We start from the raw sequence: 19291 nt of genomic DNA on the forward strand, positions 1-19291 counted from the left end.
CCATTTCTGGAGCACCCTTTGTTAAGTTCTTTTTGTAGTATTGCACAGTCCATACATTGTACATACATACAAGGCTGGGCTATGAACTGAACATTCATCCTGCTTAGGAATGATTTGAAAAATTGCCCAGTCATAGGAAAAGCAAACATATCATATCCTTCCCATCCCAATTAGCAGGCCATGTGCAGGCCATTGAAGTAAAAGGCACGAGACTGCACCTGATCTACATGGAAAAACTCTCAACACTCAGCACAGCCAATTACATTACACTGTTCTAAAGTTACTCATCCTGCTCCATAAAGTTTTTGTTTCCAACTAAAAGCACATTCACTACTTATTTTTCCATGAGAGCTCTATTCTTTCTGTTTAGGCTTTCATATTAAATGCAATTTAAAACAAATAAAAAATAAATAAAAGACTCCTAGAGATAAATGTTTGACCGTGCTAGATACATATGAAATTTATGCTTTTTAATTCAGGGAGAGAAAAATCTCCTAAGTATTGTGAAACAGCTTGCCTGAGTACTACTTGCCTGAGTATTTTTAAACGTCTTTTTGCCGTTCCTTACTTGATGGCTTGCCATCAGAAACAATGGTGAAACATCCAGGACACAAATTTGATCATTTCAGAAGCCAAAGACAGTAAGGGCTGTGGATGACAATCTATTCCCAGTGAAATTATCAGGGTTTAGATATCCTTGGCCCTTTTATATAACCATAAAGCATCATGAGCTTTCAAGATCAGAAAACATCCCTGCCTGCCTGGCTCCACTGACAGTGTTAGCATCCAGGTTGCATCAGAAGCCTGAGTAGTTAAAAATCCCTTCAGAATCTTATCCATCTTTCTCCCTTCAGCTCCTTTTGGAGTTGTTTTCATATCCATAAAAATACATTAAACTCTGATGTTTGCTCTTCTAGCAAAGTTCTCGAAGACTCTGAAAACAGCCTTCCCGTTCTTTCCCTCTTTACTACTGTTAGATAATCTGTACAGAAATAGCTACTTTGTAGATCTGGCCAAAAAAAAAAAGCAAAAAAGCTTTTGAGACTTTATTATGACCCCCCACCTGCATCACTGTTTCAAGATGCTGCTGGGTGTTCTGCCTTGGCCCCTCGCAGAGAATATTTTTTTTCCCCCCGTGTTATGGGGAGAATGTCAAAGGGTTTTGTGCTAAACAACAAATGTGGGTGGGAGCCTGGGGCTCTTCTCTTAGATCCCAAGAAATAGTCCAAATACATAGCAAGAACCCATGCAAAATTAAAATAATATTATTAAAATATTTTTGCATACTGCATCTGTTCTCAACGCCCACTATCTTGCTCCTGCCTTGGTACTCTTGCCTACTGGTGTGAGTATTTCAGCTTTAGATAGAACCATTTTAGGGAGGAAGGTTAATGTCAGTTAGCTTTTATTTTTCAGATTTAATATGGCCAAAATTAAGGACCTCTCTTTGTATAAGAGCAGGATCTCTCTCAATCTATGTTCACAGACAGTTTTAATAAATAGGCTTGGCCTGTGGTAGCAGACAAGTTCATTATTGCAGAAGAGAACCGCCATGTGAGCTTTAGCAACACTTCCAAGACTATGCCTATGCAGCACCTTCAGGAAAAAGTGTTTTTTGCTGTTTCTTAATGATGCTTTTTGATCAAGCATGTCTTTAGGAAGGCTGCCCATTTCATGTGCTAGGATAACTCTGACATTAAACAGATTTGAACTTTTAAATCTGTCCATGATCCAACTAAAATTTTGAAATGAGAAATTTGTTCCTATGGCTCTGCTTCTCAGACGTCCTGTCAGCCTAACCATTTCCCGTGTAACATGCTCTAGGTGACCCTGTCTGAGCAGGGGGGTTGGACTAGATGGTCTCTGGAGGTCCTTTCCAAACTCAACCATTCTATGATACCAGTCTTAAATTATCCAGTTCAACAGACAGTTGTACAATTATTAGAAAGTCAATTTCAGAACCACTGTAGTGAAATTGTTTTTAAAAAGCTATTAACTTACATAAAGGTGCACTTGTCAAATCAGACTCCTTACTGCTGTTGAATATGTGGCATATATTTTCTAAATTAAGGTGACTGAATTTTATAGTCAGCTGTTAACTGGAAAAGTAACAAGGCTTGTCAAAGCACACAGGACATCACAATGTCATTTTTGAAGTTTTCTACAACTTCCACTACTTGAATAATTAAATCTGAACTTTTTTTCTGGTATTTTTATTATTTACATCATACTTGAAACTGATACTTTCCTGAACACATAATACTCACTAAGACCACAGGAAACAAAAGTATTCAGTCCAATAGTCCCTCTCACCGACAGCTTTTATTACTGCTGAAATGGGAAAAAAATATATCAAAGAAAATATTTTATTACAACTCTCCCTATTCTTTCTTTTGTAAGGAAAAGTAAGATGAAATGCAACAGGGAGAAAACGATAAAAATGTCACCACTCTAACAAAAACATCTAGGTTTACAGGTTTCCTACCCCATACAACTCAAGAATGGAAAAAACAACGGATTTTTTCCCCTCCTCTCAGATACCTGAGGTTGGCCAGGCTTCAAGTGGGAGGCTGGGCTTGATCTCTCTTCCAGCCTAATTGTTCTGACTCTAATCCCCCCAGCAACGCACTTCAAAATGGCTAGAAACTACAGTATAAGAAAGGATTCCTGTGACCAAAGTACCTCTCCTACAGTAAGGAGTTTATGTGCTTCATGACTGTACAATTTAATGTCAGTTTGTTCACACCCAGATTCTACTGCAGAAATGGGGTGAGAGCAGAAGTCACACTCAGGCACAGCAACTACCCTGAGCTGTCAACCGGGACCCTGCTTCAAGGGTCATTGGGAACATTAGCCTGCAAACCAGTCACCAGATGGATTTCCCTGCAACATGAGATAAACAGCTGATTAAAATCCCAGGTAAAGCACCAGAACGATGATACACTTGCCGAGAAGTAGCCTCCTCTGTTTGGGATCACACTTCAAAGAAAATGGATGTAGCAGTGAGCAACTGATGGTCAAAGACTATGTGATTAAATGGATTTATCCATTTTGTTCCCTAAGAACATTTTTCTACTATATAGAAGAATCTTAGCCATCGCAGACCCTTTTCTAGGGTGTTTCCCTACACTCTGAGGTCTTGGCATTTAGAAGGAGTATCAACACAAGTTTAGGACAATCACTATTAAAGCACAAGCAAAATCGGCACCCAAGAGCAGTTTCATTGTTACTTAGCTTAATAACAGAAGTTAATGTACCTGAGAAGTACATTTCTTATTTTTTTGTCCTCCTTGCAACAAGACAAGAGTTCCATTTATTCCATTGCTCTGGATTTGCACAAGGGTAACTCACTCCAGTAACTTCAGATGAGTTATTCTGGCAAGAACCCAGTGTAAGCAAAAGCAAAATCTAGTCTCTCATTTGTTCTTATAAGGCTTCTGATCCTTAAATATCAGACTGTCCAGAACCAGTCCATAGCCTTCAAGTCAGAGAGGAGAAAAATCTAACATGAAAAACACAAGTATGCCAAATAAATATGGTACTGTTCTATATTCTATCAACTCAAAGATGCAGAAACTTGTTTTTAAAGAAAGGTTATTGTGTTTAGCAAGAAAGCACTCTTAACTGGGTACAGCTTACTACTGAAACTGCTGCTTCCCTTCATTACTTTTGGGCAAACTGACAATCTTTTCTTAAATGGAAACCACAGTTCTTGCCTACTGTGCTTCATGAAAGGATTTAGAGTTTTGACAGCTATTATAAAAGGTTGGGTTTATGACAGATAAAACATTTACTTCTGAGGTTTCTTAAAGCATGACTTATGAGAATAACAATACAAAATCATCCCGTGTATCATGGTAAGCTCATCACAGGAGACATTACATATTTTGCTGTCTAAAAGTAGCAGCATAAAGCTTGTTAGTTTTGAGGTGAGGGCTCAGACAAGCAGACTTCCTTTTGCAAAGATTTCCCCCTATGCTGCTAATTGTTGCCTTAAACTCCTTTTCTGGGTTTCTCTCTCCATCAAAACAAATAGAAAGTGACAGTAATGACACCAGTGATGGATGGAATATGCGATCCACAATTATTTCCTGTTTCTCTCCAGGGATTGGGCTGATTAACAACATTTGAATTGTACTTGCAGTTATATACCCTTTATGAGAACATCAATGACCAGTCATGAAACTTAATACCTATCTTTTTTTTTCCCCCCCCAAAGCAAATTGCCAACTTGGGAACTATCATGGTTCTGACTGTAATCACTCATCTAAATGCTTATTTGAGCCAATTTAGTTATTTGGACCCAAAACACCCAAGTATGGCAGTGTACAGACACTGTATCTGGAATGCAGATGTTTTCTAAGATGTGGATCCTCTGCCTTGCTGCCCTGCTAGAAATGAAACTGCAGAGACCAACAGCCTCAGCTAAAAGAACGCTACCGGTTCCCTTCATCTTTTCAGCTGGTTTGTGCACTGCTTTGTAGAAATTAGCCAAAACATCCACAAGATGCATTTTTTCCCCTACAGTAAATGGTAGTGGAAATACATAATTAAGAGAATGCAGCCTTTACAAAAAACAAAAACAAACACACAAAAACAGGGAAAGTCTTTCAAAAGATACAGAAAATATTTAGATCCTGAGGAATAGCAACCCTGAGCACCTCAGAGACCCTGAATATGAAGTTAGAAGACTGTTTTCTAACGGGCCACTGTAAAGGCCTCATCTTCACACAGGCACTGACAGAACATCCTGACCATCTGCTGCTGCACAGTCCCAGCATGACAGACAAATTTCCAGATACCCTGCAACATCTGGTAGGGTACCAACTTCACCATCAATAAGCTGCACACAGAGACATTTTAGAATCATTCAGGTTGGAAAAGACCTCTAAGATCACCTGGTCCAACCTTTAACCTAGCACTGCCAAGTCCACCATTGAAACATGGCACTAAGCTCTACATCTAAAAGGTTTTTGAAGACCTCCAGGGACGATGACTCAACTGCTCTCCCAGGCAGCCTGTTCCAATACTTCACAACCCTTTCAGTGAAGAAATTTTTCTTAAAATCCAACTTAAACTTCCCCATTGCAACTTTAGGCCATTTCCTCTCGTCTTACCACTTAATGCTTGGGAAAAGAATCTGATCCCCACCTCACTACAACCTTCTTGAAGGTAATTGTAGAGGATGACGATAAGGTCTCCCCAAGCCTTCTTTTCTCCAAGCAAAACAACCCCAGCTCGCTCAGCTGCTCCCCTTAAGACTTGTTCTCCAGACCCCTCACCAGCTTCATAGCCCTTCTCTGGACACACTCCAGCACCGCTATGTCCTTCTTGTAGCGAGTGGCCCAAAGCTGAACACAGCACTCCAGGTGCAGCCTCACCAGAGCAGAGCACAGGGGCACAATCACCTCCCTGGTCCTGCTGGCCGTGCTATCTCTGATACAAGCCAGGATGCTGTTGGCCTTGGCCACCTGGGCATGCTGCTGGCTCATGTTCAGACATCTCTTGACCAATACCCCCAGGCAGCTTTCCATCCAGTCTGCCCCCAGCCTGTAGTGCTGCACAGAGCTGTTGTGCCCCAAGTGCAGGACCCAGTACTTGGCCTTGCTGAAGCTCATACAGCTGGCCTCAGCCCATCGGTCCAGCATGTCCAGGTCCCTCTGCAGAGCCCTTGTACCCTCAAGCAGATCAACACTCGTTCCTAACTTGGTGCTGTCTGTGTACTTACTGAGAATGCACTTGATCACTTGTCCAGATATTTTCCTATAGTGAGACAGGGACACACTATTTGTAAGCATAACAAAGGTATGAAGTTCTGATGGAGTATTATTCACTAAAAATCAATGTTACGTTTAGTAGAAATAGGTTCTTGTTTTATCAAAGGGATCTGAACCAACAATCAAAAAAACACCAACTGTCTTTGAGAGTGGCTCATTTATCCTACTATATTTCACTGATTAAGAATTCCATCCCCGCATGGCATGTGATTGACACACATTACGCTCGGCAGCCAAATCAGTGACCAGCACAAGGCTGTAGCAGACACCAAATTAGCCATTATGCATTGGCAGCTCTGTGCGGGTACTACAATCTCACCCAGCAGCAACCTGAAGTACCATGCTAACACAGGTAGTCAGGAACGCCAAATGACAAAAACACAGCAGTTGCTGAACATTGCTCTGCGACTGTGCAGTCATTTTAGCTCTAACAGCTTCTTTTTGCCTGCTATAATTTAGTGAGCAAAAGCTGCTAGGAGATAATAGTCCATATTAAGAGCTATTCAAGACATCTTGATTGAAACACTTGTCACTTCTAAGAAGTTCCTCAGCACTGCTAATGAGTCCAGTTATTAGGACCCTCCTAGTTTTCCTCAGCTGCAATGCATCTGCTAGCCTAATCTCTCAGAAAAAAAATTCAAACACTTACTTAATTAGGCCCTCAGGACCCTTACCACATCAATGCTATTCAAGTCTGTGAGGCTGCTAGGGATACAAGGAGCTGCTGCATTAATGATTTACCATATGGTGATCGTTTCAAGATAACAAAAGGAAAAATTCATCGGGTTTTCTTCCTTTACATTTATTTACAGGACATACATGAAGCATTTAAGACAAGTCTTAATAGGCTTTGTTACATTTTTCTTTTCAAGAATGTCAAGGTATCACAAGCAAGCCTCCATCATTTAGGCAAAATTGGAAGTAAACAGATGAGGCAAGAGATGTAAGATCAGAACTGCATCAGAGGATGACAAGACACATCACAGGATCAGCTCACTCACCCAGATTTCCAGCTCTAAACAATGCAGTTAAGGTCAAAGCAGACCACTTACAGTCCTGAAAAGTCGTCATAAAAAAAAACAACACACCACTTAGTCGTTCCACAAATCTTTAGTTAGGAATAGAGAAGTTATTTAGAGTTTAAACTAGCATTTGTATAGCCCTGCAAAGATTTCTACAAAAGCCAGTATCTGAGAATAGGAACAAGACAAAACCTGTGTTTTAAAGAAGGATGAGCGCACTCTGAAATAACTCAGAGCTAAAATAGACCATTTCCTATGGTAACGATCGGTGAAATCCGGCCTTCCACCCTCCGTCTTATTAACCATGACCAGTACTGAATAAAGAAAACTGCGGACAATATACACATTTTACAGGGAAATTAAGGACAGATCTGAAGGATAACAATGCCACAAGTCAAGACAATACATTTGATATTACTGAGGACCACACCTCCTCACACAGTTCTGTTTTACCAAGGCTATAAATCTCTCTCTCTCTCTCAACCCTCTCCCTGCTTGGCCACATTTCTACAGGGAATTTTTGTTCCTCCCCCAAAGCCCCACAACAACAAATGAAACATTTGTGGTTGGATTCAGAATTATGAATTAATATCTTTGTGTAATGTCATGAAACCGGAACATTCCTGAGGTTCTACACCAGAAATTATCTCAGAATTAGGTGCAACTGTAAGCTGGGGGCTCTAAGTAGAATGCTGACCCACTCATGTTTGGAGATAGTAATGGTTTCAGCTCGTTTCCATACAAAAAAGGTAAAGAGTATTGAAGGGGTTTTTGTTTGATTTAAAAAGTTTATACATAAGCAGGAAAGAACAGCATAGAGCACATCAGAATTAAGTGTGCTTCTAAGAAACACCAACCTTCCTCCCTCTTCCCCCTCCTCACCTTTAGAAGTTCTACCTAGCCAAAAGACAAGGTTCAGGAAAGCTTCCAAACAATACGATTATTGTACAAACAGCTTTAAAAGTTAATACATCTATTTTTATATCTTTGAAAAGAGGAAAGACAGATAGAAGATTTACACATTTTTGCAAAATGCTAGTTGTAAATGGCTTTGTTCTTCCCAATTGTGTTTAAATTATCTTTTTTTCCCCAGTTCTTTGACATTCTTCAAATAGACAGTACAGTTAGCAGCTTCTAACTGCAACTTCCAGTTAACGCCAATTCCTTTTAAATTTTTTTCTGGATAAGGTTTCATGTACTGCTGCTTTACAGAATAAGAGCTGTGCTTTCAAACTTCCAGGGTTTCGGCTTACATTGGAAAGGGGCAAAATCCCATCATTCTGCATGTTCAAGTCCATTACGGTACAAGAAGATCTAAACAGGAAACTGAAAGAATAATTCATCTCTCTAACATATAGCTAAATGAAACTAGAAGCAACTCAGCAATTCACTGCCACTGTAAAAATATGACTATTTACTTGTCTGTTCTTGAAATCAAAGCTTTCATCGCAAACTGGAGAGAATCTCTCCCCACCCCTTTCAAAAAAAAATTACACCTGAAAATGTATTGGTCTGGAACAAAACAGCTGTAAATAAAGACTGCTTTGAATCTTCTGGTGAGTTCAATCTCCTCTTGTAAAGCTGCAAGCTGTTACAACACGTGTTATTTATTTTTAGGATTAACACAAAGTTTTAAAGCATTAAAGCTTTATTACATGGATTCCAAGGTTTGTTCTAAATCAACATTTTTTCTTCAAGTGATTGCTTGAGTTGTGATGCTTGAAACTTCAAAATTAATGATGTCATCCCTGCCAGTGTATCTTTGAGTTTGAGCTTTCCACTGTTTGGGGGGGGGAAATCAAACTTGTGCTAGTTTCTACCTGACCTTCATTCACAGAATTCTGATTTTGAAGAAAAACAACTTTTTTTTGTTTTGAGCGACAGAAAAAAAAAAAACAAACATCTTCTCATCTCAATTTTAAGGCAAGAGAATTAATTCTGACCTTCTATTACAATGTCTATTGTTAATGATTAGAGATGTACAATCTTTATTACACAAATATGAAAGGACCACAACTATTATCATCACCTGAGAAAGCAGTTTCCTTTAAAATTGGTACTGTATATAGTGCTTGTTTTTATTAAAAGAACCTTACCTTTGCCAATCATACCTGAACGCTAATGTGAACTTTCCCATGCCTGTGACCCTCCCCTTCCCATCTCCATAAGGACAACTCAAGGACCCTAACAAAGCCTGATGATATTGCACCTGCACTGGATCAGAAAGCACAGACACAGCTTTGTTAGCATTTTCTGGGGAAAAAAAAAAAAAAAAAAAGGATGTTTCTCCTGACTAAACTTCACTTCCATTAATTGCTGTCTGCTTCCCCATACTCATCTGCAGTTCTGATTGGAGCAGGAGCTTTCTGCTTATTGCAGACTGCTCTGCACCAACATAATACCAGTGGTTTATTCTCAGGCGGCTTACTTTACAAGCAACTTCAACAACATCTAAGTGCACCTCACACCTACTTAAGACCTACTTGATACATCAACACTCCCTTTATGTCCATGTGCCTTCTGTGAAACGACTAGCAGAGTGAAGTTAACATAAACAAACTCTTGCACTGGGACACCAGCAGGCTGGGTTAGCCTGTAATTTGTATTCTTGCACTGTTACTCCAGGATGACTGCATAGCTATTTGCAATGCCATAAAAAGGTACAAGAGACCAAGCCCTGCCCTTCTTGGTCAGTCATGACCCTGTAATTTGTGGTAGCAACAATCTTAGTATAGCAGGAGGGGTGTGATGGCACCATGCTTAGGTGTTTCATGTGTGCCAATAAAATGGACCAGATGAAAATGTTAATCTACAGCAGGAATGAGAAGGGTTGCTGGCAGGGCTCTGCTCCAGCTAGTCTTCCAGCTCATCCATCAAGTCTCTTCTGCAGAGTCGAGAGCACAAGTTTTCTCCCCAGTTATTCTGCAGTTAAACATGGCCTTGTCCATGGTCTGCTATGTAACATTACCTGGGACTGTGCATTATTACAGAGGCTTAGATACCATAAGGCAAGCGTACTCTGTGACATTTTATTCTGCAAAACCATTAACATGATTGCTAGAAATACAAGCAGGCAGCTGAAAGCTGAATACAAAGGCTCTTCTTAAAGAACAGGTTTCATAACTAATTGAAGATGCTTTTTAAAGTAATAGAAATAAGTAATGAAATAAACAGCACAAGTAATTAAGCAATAGAAATAAGTAATGAAGAGCAATTTGAATGTACCTAGGGATGATTCCTGATTCAACTCACAAATCAGTGAGCTTCTAAACATACATCTTTTTATTCATCCATCATATAGTTTATTTTCTTCTTCCCTTGATATCATAGACTCAAACTTTAGAAAAGCCACTGGAAGATGTCAGCAGCTACAAGTATGTAGAGATTGTATAAAATCTATATAAAAATCTATATAAGGTCCACAATATGCTATCAAATATACAGGGCAAATAAAAATTAATGCAATTATACCCAAGCTAAAAATCTATCCAGAATTTTTATATTGTTTATCTTTCTCTGCTGTGTGACAAAAAAAAAAGCATAGTTAGTTGAGTCTACAAGGAAAATATAACAATGCTCACAAAAATGTTGCTATCTTATCTGAGGAAATCAATCAGGGAGAAGGGTAGTTTATGAAGGAAGTTAAAAACACCACTAAACATGTCTGCTGGAAGTATAAAAGAAGGTAGAAAAACATTCCTAAAATGTCATTCTGTGTATGTACAGAGGTCAATAAAACAGACTTTAGTCAGAAAACTGAGTTACAAGTCCTTTTGGCCCAGCTGTCACTTCTTTGAAAAACATCTAAAACAACCAAAATTCAAAGTTGACAACAGCTTAGCTTAACTCAGGTTACTTGGCATCCACAACACCCCAGTAACAATCAGTAATTGCAGGCAAAAGTAAAGTGCCAATTCTAAAACCTCTCCTGTGCAACTCCTTGTGACTGACAACACTACAGGCCTGTTAAAAAACACAATTGTACTGCAAAAAAATAAATTGAAAAAAAAATCAAGTGCTGCTTCACTTAAAACCAAATGACAAATGGAAGTTTGTTTCATGAAGATTGTTCACATGAATTCCAGTCTTCTCATACGCAAGAGATGAAGAAAGAAAATCAAAGGCCTAATAAGACTCAGACCTGAAATTCTGTACATGCACATTGTTAAATTTAAGACCATAAATTTAAGACCATTTAAGACTTCAGGGCCTAGGCCATATTCAAGTATGAAAACTTCAAAACAAAGCCTTCCAGAAAATTTGAGCTCTGCCTTAAAACTGTATTTACAAGCAGCTATTATAGTATTGCAATTACAATCTCAATTGAAGGCTAAAATATGCTGAGATATGCAATAAGGTTTACATGGAAAATAGCTGATAGTCTCAGTGATAGTCATAAACCAAGCATTTTTGCAACATTATTTCTTAGTATGATGATTAAGTATGAAGTTTGTAAAGGAAAGAAATGGTTTGAGGAAGACAGAGTGTCAGTACCATAGAGTGCATTCAAGCAATTTCTTTCAACAGCATTTGATACGGTAGAATGGCTGAGGAATAACCACTTACCTTTGAAAAACAGTAGGATGCTTTTGAGAGATGACATGCGCAATGCTATATCTCATTCTAGTGAAAATGTAAACATACCACAAAGTGAGCAGTGGGTAGTTCTGGTCAATCTAGCTAGGAACTGCCATCCTTTGAGGTTAGGCTACAGTTTGTAAAATAGCAGTATCAATTTGCATTTGTTTAAGGCCCAAAACAGACCCTAAGCACTACTGAAATGCTGGAGATCTACAACACATCCCAGCAGAGGCTGATACTATTCCAGATGACTGAAAACAGCTATTCTGCCAGGCAGGTTTTCAACTGTACTTGAAGTTTTTATTTCTTAAAACAAAGCAAAAAACTCACTCTGAACACACCACTCAAGTTTTCTTTGCTTCCTGACAAAGTAAAGTTTATTTCCCCAGGCAGCTGATCTATCAAGGCTCTGTAGTTCTTAATTGCATTTTAAACAGACAGACGCTCTGTGATGCACTCTGCGTGGTGAAACAGAATACACATCGTGAAATGTTCTCACTATATATAAAGAAGTGCTTTGCTAATGTAACCCACTGATTAGTACCTCCGCAAACAGCGAGAAGCTATTCTCTAATGCCAGGGGAAAAGATAGGAAGGGAAGAGCTGACTTGTACAGCTCTCGTACATGACTGTACAACAGAACAAGCAGAAAGCCATTAAGCCTCCTCACAGTGCTCCTGAAATAGAAAGCTCACTCAAAAAAGAAAAGATGCCAGGGTTTTTGGTTATTCTGAAAACAAAAGGTATTTTGCTAGGGCTATTTTGTATTCTACCCCATCTCCCACTCAAGGAAGACTGCCTACACAAAATGCTCAAATAACAATAACAGGATCATAAGTGGAATAAGTGTATTTATCATTCCAATTTAAAAGAAAACCGTAGTATATTCCAAAGTGAAATACTAATCAAACTGTAGCCCAAGTTCTGCACTCTGTATCTGGCTTAACACTGCAACAGTAACAGCTTCAGCCTATTTGCTCCTAATTAATAGCTTTGGAAATGCAAAATTTAATGCCCATTTTCAAACTTTAACTTCTATAACTAATATAATTTGTGTTTTATGTATTTTCACTGTCAGGCCAGTAGGGAGGCACAATGAATAAAATAATATATGTGTACGAAACCACATGAAGAAATAAACTGTGGCATACAAGATGAAATCCCCAGACAATTTCCTTTTCTAGAGAAGCATCTTAAAAGATGAGTCTGTAGAGGATGAGGACTTAGCCTTTGTTAGGCGTTTCCAAGGTGCTTTTTTAGAGAGCTGGCCTCTGTTTATTTGCTCTCACTGTTACAACAAAACACCTTACCATCCACAACAGGAACCGTCCCTACCCGATCATATAATGGCTGCAATACATCAAATCATACAAGAACTGGAATAGTATTCATTACAAGCAGGAGAGCTTTTGCCAAAATTCACTCTGTTGTGTGACCTAATTATTCATCCAACATTTAAGGAATAATAATTTGAAAACCAAGCAAAACCAAACACACCAAAAGCACCACTTGTGCTGAACGCACCTTGTACATTAACATACCCTTTTAGCTAATACATGGACCCCCACGCATCATCTCAATATGAATGTGTTCATACATAATCACACTTTTTGTACTATCAGATTGCCAATAGTTTGTTTATACCCTAAGCTTCTTAATTTATACCCTAAGGTGTCACAAGTTTTCTGTCTAGCATACTTCATGCTGTATCTTCAAACAGTGTATCTCAAATAGTGCTTTCTAAACAAAGGACCCCTTAAATTCAGTCAGGTACAATAGGATGATGTGGTGGGCGCAATTACCAGGGCTCCAGATGTTCTTCCAGCAACTTGAGATAGCTTTGCAGTGACTGAATGAAAAAAGTGAGGAACTTGTGTAAAAAAAGAAAAAATAACAAAGTTTAAACAACAAAGACAAGAAATCCTCAGTGAAGACCTCACAGTTTTGTGATGCATTAGCAGCCGAGTTAATTTAAGCATTAAATGTTTGCTTTTGTGAAGCACACAGTATTCTCGGCAGAATGGGATAAAACACACCAGCTCATCCCCACTCTGACTAGACCCCTGAAAATGACAGGCTGCATCTTACTGACAAAACAATTCCTGTGACTTTAGTATTATGGAAAGTTAACAGCACTCCACTAATGTCTCAACTTCTAGCTTCAAAATCCCCCAAACGAACCATTTCAAAAATTCTCTGATCCAAGGGGCAAAATGCATGTTTCCCTTCTATTTTGCTTTTTGTCTGTTGCTCCGGCTAATAATTTTGTTGAATGTGGTTAGTGGCACTGGCACTTTACCTCAGAAAACTGTAATTTAAAAATGGAGATGTGTTTTTCATCATCCTCCCTCGTACAAGAATCAATTCAGTGGAGAGCAGAACTAAAAACTGCTTTCATTTTGCTACACAAAAAGGTTAAGGACCAAAACAGAAGGAGAACTTAGGGCACTTCATTAAAGCCATTCATTTCTCTGAAACTTTCTTCCTCCCCCACCTCCAGTTAGGCCTAAGTCCCATCCTCTTGTTCCTGTGCATACCAGTCATAGTACTTCACTTTCAAAATACAAACAGGGCAACACTGAAAGCAGCTACACTCAGCTTCCACATCACAAAAGGTAACTCTACAAAGAGCTGCAGGGCCTGGAGAAGAGGGCACCAAGGATCTCGAAGATGACAACACAGAAATAACTCTTCTTGGGATCCTGAAGCACAGGCCTTCTGCAGAGATGACAAGGAAAGCCTTTCTTTCACATATTAGAAGATCATTAAGATTTCAGTATGTTTTCATTTCAACTACTGCAGAACACAAGAAAGGGTGGGAGCCAGAGGGAAAAATTCTTCCACACATACTTAAACTGTCAGAATGGAAATGAAGACAAGAAGTCACAGAAAGAAAAAAGAAAAAAAAAAGGAGCTGAGCTGTGATAATAGTGTATGACTCACATGCTTTAACAAACTGCCTTCAGAAATATTGTTGGGCAGGGTAAAGGCTCCCTTGTCTCTTTTCCATTTACACATTCCCAAGACTTGCTGCAAAAGGAAACACCAATATTTTCCTCCAAATCTTTCGGGAGAAACAGCTTCATGTTTTTGCAGCTGCACTTGCCAGAATGCTGTTCCCACTAGTCCCTCAAGCTCTTTCCTCAAATGTGCCACAGTTCAGATTCCTTTAAGAATAATTGTTGAATCCACTTATTAGTGCCCAAAAGAACATGCTGTGGTGGTTTAACGTCAATAAGTAGCTCAGCTCCATCACAGCATGCTCTCTCCTTCCTCAGTTGGACAGGGGGAAAAAATGGGATGAAAAAGCTCATGGGTTGAGGTAAGGACAGGGAGGTCGCTCACCAGTTACTGTCACGGGCAAAACAGACTCAGCGCAGGGAGACCGATGGAATTTATTGCCAGTTGTGAACAGACGAGAGCAGTGAGGGCTGAAGGCCAACCCAAACCACCTCCCTCGTCCTCCCTCTGCTGCCTCCCCCCAGCAGCAGGGAGCGGGGCTGCGCTCAGTCCCCAGCGCCGCGTCCCCGCCGCTCCTTCACGCTCACCGCCTGCCCTGCTCCACGTGGGGTCCCTTCCCGAGCCGGTCCCGCGTGGGCTGCCCACAGCCCGCAGCTCTTCGAGCACCGCTCGGTGTGGGCCCGCACCGCGGGGTCCGTCCGTCGGGAGCAAACGGCCCCAGCACGGGTCCCCCCCTGGGGACGGCTCCCCCGGGCCTCCTGCTCCTGCGTGGGCTCCTCCACGGGCCGAGCCGTGGGGATCTGCTCCGCGGGGTGCCCGGGGGCTGCAGGGGTCAGCCTGCTCCACCGTGGGCCTGCTGCCCTGGCACCCGGAGCACCCCCTGCCCACCTTCCTCACCGGCCTCGGGGGCCGCAGGTGGTTTCTCTCACTCCTCTCCCAGCTGCAGTTGCACTGCCTTTCTTTTTTTTTTTTTTTTTTAACCTTCTTAAATCTGCTCTCCCAGAAACACAGCCAGCACATCTCAAGGCTCAGCTCTGGCCAGCAGCGTGTCCTTTGTGCAGCCAGCCGCGACTGGCTCTTGTCTGATATGGGCAGCTCCTGGTAACAACCAAAGGCCATTCCTGCAGTTCCCCTGCCATCAAAACCTTGCCATGTAAACCCAACTCACACAGACATAGCCCCATTTTAAAAGAATGATTCTCCCATCTTACAGTTGGTACAGCTCCTGCTATACAACCCTACCAAAAGGGATCCAACACAGTTCAGTGACGGCACCAAATTTTTTCTATTTCTTCTCCTTTTACAGGATCCATAAGCATGTTTATCCTGTCAGAGCTCACAGAACAGCCCTGCAGTCTTCACCCAGTTTGTACTTTAATGAGAGCGGAAAGACAAAACAGCCCTCTAGTCATCTTGAACGCACCCTTTTGCTTGGCTCTACCTGCATAAGCAGTCAATCTAGTAGAAGGAAGAGGTCAGCTACAGGTTGAGAATATGAATATGGATGGACTAAATTTAAGTAAGAAGGCTGATGGCACAAGGCAAAAGCAAGTAAGATACATGTCTACTTCAGTTCCTTCCCTTGTAAGTGCTCTGACTGAGTTTAGAAACAAAAAGAAAAAAGATATATTACAGGTTCACAGTAGCCACGAAGTACCCCTGCACATTAAATAGCTATACTCTGACCTGTAATGTTTGCCTAACGCATCAGTAGGGACATTCCAACATCTTAAAAGAAGGATTGGTATTTTACAGCAATTAAGACCATACACAATATCTGGTGCAAAGAACAGTAGCCATCAGGTTCATTGCAGGTCTTTTCTCTTTGAAATGGATGGTTGGAAGCACTCTGCCTCCAGATTATGCCAAAATCCTTTAGAAACTCTCACTAGCACTTGCCTTAGAAATAAGGACTACAGAATCAAAATAGTCTTGGTTGCCTCCACAGCATCACACTGCATGTAGATGCAGTTCAGTAGCACAGTGCACAAGATGTGCTAGCAACCTGAAAACAGCTGTCAGACAGAAATACCGCTCTTAATAGAGGAGAACTTCCCTCCACTCTCTCTGATCCACTTTACAGGTACTGCAACCAAAATAGCGCACGCTGTATTTATAGGTCCACAAAGTACTCCAGGAGGCTTAGTCATCAGTGTGACGATGGACACACCCCTCCTTCAAGGTCTAAAAATAGGAGACTGTTAAGGACTTCTGAGCCAGACTTGGTAAGCGATGTAGTGCTACTCACCATCAGCAGAGAAATGTTATTAGCTTAAGGTTTCCCTGCAGTTACTTACCCAGTGATACCTGACTCCTCCTTAACTACTTGCCTCGAGCATAGCTAATGATTACATGATTAATCTGTACAACCCTTGACTCTAAACAAGGGCTGATAACTCTTGTTGACAAGAGCAGTTGACAGAAGTGCTTTCCTAGTCCCTCCAACACACAGTACTTCACACAAAAGACATTCTTAAAAGGCAGAGGCAAGGACAATTGAGTCCATTTGTATCACTGAATTTTAAGTACATATATTCACAAGCATGAACAGAAGAAAATGGCTTTACTGTCTTCAAAGCGAAAGTGAAACTTGAACTTTGCTTCAAGTGAATGGAAGCACGTTACACACCTGGTAAAACTTAAAATAGTAACGAATCCTGAGCTTTACATGCAATCAATTGCCAAGACAGGTTTTAGCAGAATTAAGGGGCTTAAAGAAAGAAAAAATAATGAGAGCTCACCTGGTGAAACCCCTCAAACCCAGTTTTTGTGCCTTTATTCATAAAACTCATCTGGTGCTTCTCAGCTTGTTGACAGCACAGACTTCATTAGTCCAGGTCTTCCTTCCACTGCTCTTTCAAAGAGTGCACCAAGATGAGATTTCCAATAAGTCACAGCTGATGCGTTCACAAATGAACAGCCAAAACACACAAAGAGAATTATTCCACTTAATCCCCTGCATAGTATCTATTTCCTTCTTTGTTCTCCAAACCCAAAACACTGATCTCAGCTCTCATAGAACTTTATACACCATGCCTGAAACTCCTGGTGATATCGGAAGTTCTACTGCTTAGCTGCAATTAGCTGCGATTTCAACTGCCAAAAATCATCTTCGGGATTAAGTGCTCTGCATCCTGTTATGATTGCCTCTCTCTTCCATTTATGTGCCAATGGATAAAGAGCATTCAAGAGCAGTGGGGGGGGAGAAGCAAGAAAAACAAAAACAAACAACCAAAACAGCCACGTATCATACAGACTCACCATCTATTTCCTTGGAACATGCATTTTTTTTTTCCTTTTGCTTGTTGTGGTCTAGAAAAATGTGGAAGTGTTCTGTGCAGCTGTAATATTAGAGAAAAAAATTACTTAAGCATCTCTCTTTACCAAACTAGTACTTCCACACAGTGTTACGACAGAACAGTTTCAGACCACGACTGTGGAATGAAAGTAGTTAATTCAGCTAACAATTGTCCAAAACCGTCCCAATTGGTCTGCTAGACACTATTTCTATGAAAAGCATCTTTGCTGAAATCCCCAAGAAAAGCAGGTCTGTGTTTAACCTCTGCTGTACAAAAAGAAAGTAGGATAAGCAATAGAATGATAGACAGGTACCTAATTAGCATCCTAAGTAAGTTTTCTGACAAGTCATCTCCAGTGGAAACAGAGGCTAAGAATATAAATGGGCAAAACTCCTTCCATTCTGGGTGTTAGTCTTGATTTTAATACTTAATTGACAAACTGCTTAACTCCACCAGTTTACACTCTTGTTGCTGACAGATGAGGTTGACATTACTTGTAAGAAAGGCTTGAGAATCCACCTTCAGGCATTTGTCTTCATAAAGAAACTAAAGGGAAGATGGTAGCACTAAATTTGTGACTGTGCACAGAGGTCTAGAGAAGATAGACTTAATTTTGAATCCTTTTCTAGCATACACCTACCTAGATGTATTTTATATAAGTGATTTAGTTGATTAGGTCTTCTCTGTACTTAATTTTAATGTACTCTCTTGAATTTTAGATGCTGGCTGAGCAAAAATAAAGGATTTCTGGACATGGCTCCACTCAGGACAGTGTCAAAAGGGCACAGACCTAAAGAATCTTTTCCCACAAGGTGTGTCCCTTCCCGGGTTGTCATCCGACAGACGCATGAGAAACACCCACTGACCACAGAAGAGAATAGCCTAAGGGACAAAGGTGACAGCTGTACAAACATATTTTCAATGCCAGGTTTATCTAGGACAGCAAAATATTTGCTTCTTAGCCTTCTGAAGCATCATACATTGTCTTCCCCCACAATTACCAAGAAAACTGAAAGGCAGAGCACTGCAACATCTGATTTCACAGAAAAGCCAAACGTCTTGTAAATGAAGAAGTCAGCTTTTGCCTGCGGCAAAATTTACAAAACCTCTTGACACTGCTTAAAAGGCTGGGTTTGTTTTGTTTTTCTACCTCCTGGCTCTCCCTTACAAATACTTGGGCCACATTCAGTTTTAGCATCCAAATTACAAAGTATCCATGGCGTGCTTGACACAGCTCCAGGACAACAGTGTCAAGCAGGCTTCTCTGTGCTGCAGAATGGCACAGTCACCAGCATCTGCCAGGACAGTCTGCGACTTCTCTCCAAGAGTGACTCAGTGCAGAAAGAAAAGCAGAAGAAGGATGTAAATAGAAGACTGAAGCTTTGTCTTTGTTTGGCATACAAGGGAAAATAAGTTAACTCATGAAACAAAGGAAATCAGAAGGAAATAATTCAGTGAAGAAATGGGGACTCCCTTTAGTAACTGGTTCACCATTAGTAAAGGAAACAGTCGATGAGTTAGATTCTGATAAGGCCAAAAGGGACCCTGCCTTGCTTGGGTACTTATTCATCAGTCATAGGGGTTAACATTTGGCCTGCATCAAGATGAATTCAGAAACTGATAACTCAAAGGGCTAAGTAATAGAAGGAAT

At 40.5% G+C, this 19291-nt stretch overlaps 1 long non-coding RNA gene across 1 annotated transcript in view; it reads right to left on the bottom strand.

Moving 5' to 3' along the window:
- Window positions 1–8689: 8689 nt before the first annotated feature.
- The window catches only part of LOC310880501, a 35323-nt gene continuing 24721 nt past the window's right edge, over window positions 8690–19291 (bottom strand). Inside the window, exon 4 of the long non-coding RNA XR_014571727.1 lies at window positions 8690–17682. This is a non-coding gene — a long non-coding RNA (uncharacterized lncRNA). The remainder of the gene's footprint in view (window positions 17683–19291) is intronic.

The sequence above is a fragment of the Anser anser genome (genome assembly GCF_964211835.1).
Source record: "Anser anser genome assembly, chromosome: 12".
Classification (NCBI taxonomy): Eukaryota; Metazoa; Chordata; class Aves; order Anseriformes; family Anatidae; genus Anser; species Anser anser.